A 4101-nucleotide genomic window follows, 5' to 3' on the forward strand; every position below is an offset into this window, starting at 1 on the left:
CTTGACTCCATTTTCTCACAAGTTCTTTTATGTTCTAACTGGATTCGCAATTGTCTGTCCACTTTGCACCCAGATATTTTTAATTTTATTTTGTGGACTTATCTGCTTCTTTACTGAAAATATTGATCACATGTTCACAGAATTGAAGTGAATATTGAACATCTGTTTCCTATAATTAGGGTCACAGATGTTTAAGGCCTAGATTCTGGGCTGGACAGAGAAAGGGTCGCCCACTTCCTTATTGGTCCCTCATCTCTGTAGAGGACACTGAGCCCTGAGACTGACCACTGTCACTGCAGACATGACCAGAGTGTAAAATTATTAGCAAAGCATCAAGAGATCATTTAAACTCAGGAGAATGAAGATGCACTCTCACATCTAACTGTGCTAGATAGAGAGGTACCAAGTGAGGAAGGGGCAGCAGAAGTCACCCCTGAGCTAGACGTGGTCCCAGGCAGTGCAGTAGTGAGGGCAGCAAGCAGGGAAAATACAGGGAGATTTTAGTCTCATTTCCCATGGTCTGGAGCACTGTGCATCAATGCTGCCACAATATATTTAACAATAATAGTAATCCTCATCCTCGGGCTATAGCCTGGAGATGTGCAGAACACCTGTACTGGCTGAGGTGCCTTTGAATCCAGAAAAAAAGACTGGGGACCCCAGAGCCCTGGTGCTTATTTGAGTCTGAACCATAGTACAAGAGATAGCAGGAAGGAGGGAGGCTCTGCAGTTTCTGCTGGCCCAGGAGGTGCAGAGAGGGAGGACAGCTGAGTCAGCACAGGCTGGGAGAGGGAACCTGCATGCAGAACACCTGTACTGGCTGAGGTGCCTTTGAATCCAGAAAAAAAGACTGGGGACCCCAGAGCCCTGGTGCTTATTTGAGTCTGAACCATAGTACAAGAGATAGCAGGAAGGAGGGAGGCTCTGCAGTTTCTGCTGGCCCAGGAGGTGCAGAGAGGGAGGACAGCTGAGTCAGCACAGGCTGGGAGAGGGAACCTGCAGACACAGATGCCCATGAGTGATGGCATAGGAACCAGAATGAAGTTTCTTGGGTCTCTTTTCCAGAGAGCAGAATCAGAATACCCTGGTCCCCAAGACCAGTCCCTACCTGTGCAGTGAGAGAGGAACACAAGGAGGAGAGGAGTTCAGGCCATGGTGGACACAAATCCTGGTTCTCACATGGGCTGGACTTTCCCAGGCCTCCTTTTCTTCCCACCCTCTGCCACATTAGGGGCTCTTCCTGCAAATGTGTGTCCATCCAGTGACTTCCCTGCCCTTCTATGAGCCCTGGGCTGGGGCTTAGCTCACACTGCAGACTAAGGAGGAGGAAGGTTGGCTTTACCTCTTGGGAGGCCTGGGAGGAAGTGCCTGCTGGGACAGCGCAGAAGGCCTTGCCCAGGGGACTCTGCCAGTCAAAGAGAACACAGCTGCTTGGTCCCCATCAGAGAGCACAGGGCCCCTCCCAGGCCCAAGTTCCCTTGATTGGTCCTCCCTGAACAGCCTTGAGGAATCACTGGACTGTCCTGGGGTGCCCTCTGCTGGTCTCAGTCACACACTTCACTATGGCCTAGAGCCCTTACAAAGCAGTTGGTCTCTGCAGTTCCCCATTTGTTCACTGTCTCTGTTCACATATCCATCGTCTGGTTCCCAGATGGTCAGATTCTGATATACGCAGTGTAATTACTGCAACTCTCTCAGAATACATCTTGCACACATGTACATAGAGAATAAAACAAGTTGTCAGTGACACTAGAAGACAGGCTGAAAGAATCTTATATCTTCTTTAGTGTGTGCTTAAGTATGCTGCAGTATCTGCTTTCATCTTTCCAACAAGAGTAGAGGTTTGTATCATTCTGGAAGTGTGCCAGATGCTCAGGATGAATGGAAATGAATGCAGAGTTTGTAGCCGTTGAAGTCAAGGTTGACTCATTATAATCCAGGAACATATGATTCACAAGAGAACCTGGAGGTATATTTATTATGAACACTTCACCTGAAATTTGCTGAGTAATGATAATTTAGTCCTCTCTCTGATTAGGGGGTATTAAGGAAGGTGAAACTCTGTAGAATTAAGGAAGGTGAAACTCGGTACAATACATGGTATATAGAGAAGCTCTATATACCAGCTCATATTTTAATATCAGTTTAGCAATTTTCCAGATGTCATTTTTAACGGCTCATAGATGTAAACAGATTCTTGTTTGTTTGAGCAATAATAATGGAAACTCAAAGTGGGGATTAATGGTAACCTCAAAGGTGGGAATGTGTCCCACAAAGTTTGTGTTGAAAACTGAATCCGGAGGGCAGCAGTGTTGGAAGTGGGGACTATTTGGGGCAGTTGTTCCTGTCTGCAGTGGGTGAGTGACTGCCAGAGTGGGCTGTGACACATGTGAGCTCAGCACCTATCACTCCTAGTCCCTGGGCTCTTCTGCCTTCCACTGTGGGATGACTCATACAAAGGCCTTGTAAGATGTTGGGTCATGCTCTTGCCTCCAGAATCTGACCAACTAAGTTCTCCTTCATTGTGAATGACCAACCTGTCTTACTCTGTTCACAAAATAAACTAAGACAGTAACACACTGCTCTGTCATTGCGGAACCTGTATGTGGTTTTCTGTAACATCCAGCCTTCTTTGAATGGTGAGAAAACCAAGGTCTTATCCTACAGGTAGTGTAGCTTGAACTTGACCACCTGAATATCTATAAGGCCTCCCCTTGTCATCCTCACCATCCTCATTCCATTCTAATAGAACTTCCCAGGCCTGGGGTCATGACAGCTGTTCAATGAGGGAAGTCATCTCTTGTCCTAAATGTCCACAATTTACTTTAACTACAGAGAAAGAGAAAGAAAAGCAGAGAGAGAGAAAGAGAGAGAGAGAGAGAGTCTAGGGAACAGTTAACTTTATGCTAAAAGTTGTCTGGCCTTTTTCCTGGCTCTAGGAATTTTTTTAGAGAGATTTTTGAGGCCACTACTGCCTTGTTGAACTTGGAGTTGGCAATTGGCAATTCTTCATCCGCCTCTTTGCACTATGTCTGGTGGTCTCCTGAAGGTGCTGCACAGCAGCTCCTCTGTGGAGCTGAGCCAGTACCAGGACCAGCACTTCCAGAGTGACAATGAAGAATAAGAAAAATTACTAAAGAAAATCTGTACATTGTATATTGGAAATCTTTCCTTTTATACAAAAGAAGAAAAAATCTATGAACTGTTTGGCAAAAATGTTGACATAAAGAAAATCATTATGAGTCTGGATAAAATGAAGAAAGTAGGTGCATCCTGTTTTGTGGAATACTGTTCAAGAGCAGATGCAGAAAATGCTGTGCAGTATGTAAATGTAACCCATCTGGATGACGAGATCATCTGTACAGACTGGGAGTCAGGCAGTATAAACATGGGAGATCTGGGGGCCATGTATGTGACAAGTATTGGCAGGACCATGATGCCGGGAGAGGAGATTATGGAAAACTGGCACAGGGAACCAGCAGTTAGCGTAATGGCTATGTCACTGGACTCCCATGTAGTCGACCATGGTTTGCGTCCCAGACCCGGTGGCTTAAACTCAAGCCGGGCGCGTGTGCGTGCGTGCCCAAGATCCCGAGAGGAGAATGGAGGAGAGGGGATTGTGGCGTGACCATCCCCCTTGGGGGGTGATTTCTCGCTTTCTGTCTCTATGTCTCTCTCTGTCTGGCGAGCGGACGCGCCCTATAGTGAAAAATCTCTCAAGAAAAGAAAACTGGCACAGAACCAGTGAGTGGAGGGAGCCCCAGCAGTAAAGTACTCACTCCTTTGGTATGTTGAATTTGCTGACAAACATTACCCAAGGTCTGTAAATGGGCCTACTTTTACCAACCTTTGATCAGTGTCTCCACTGAGATCTGGGTCTCTTTATGGTTTTTGTCCTATGAAAGCATCAATATAAGATGCTCACCATGGTGACTCATGCCAGGAGGAAGTAAAAGTTGCCTATCTGTCTTCCTCTCCTAAAGGCCTTTTTATCTGATGATTGAGGATGGTGAAAAGAAGAGATTCAGGGAACCAGCAGTTAGCATAATGGCTGTGCACTGGACTACCATGTAGTCGACCGTGGTTCACGTCCCAGACCCG

At 46.4% G+C, this 4101-nt stretch overlaps 1 pseudogene; it reads left to right on the forward strand.

Moving 5' to 3' along the window:
* Positions 1-3028: 3028 nt before the first annotated feature.
* LOC102472199 (nuclear cap-binding protein subunit 2 pseudogene) lies at positions 3029-3486 on the forward strand (annotated as a pseudogene).
* The last annotated feature ends 615 nt before the right edge of the window (positions 3487-4101 follow it).

Source organism: Tupaia chinensis, unplaced genomic scaffold (assembly GCF_000334495.1).
Source record: "Tupaia chinensis unplaced genomic scaffold, TupChi_1.0 Scaffold000631_1, whole genome shotgun sequence".
Taxonomy (NCBI): Eukaryota; Metazoa; Chordata; class Mammalia; order Scandentia; family Tupaiidae; genus Tupaia; species Tupaia belangeri.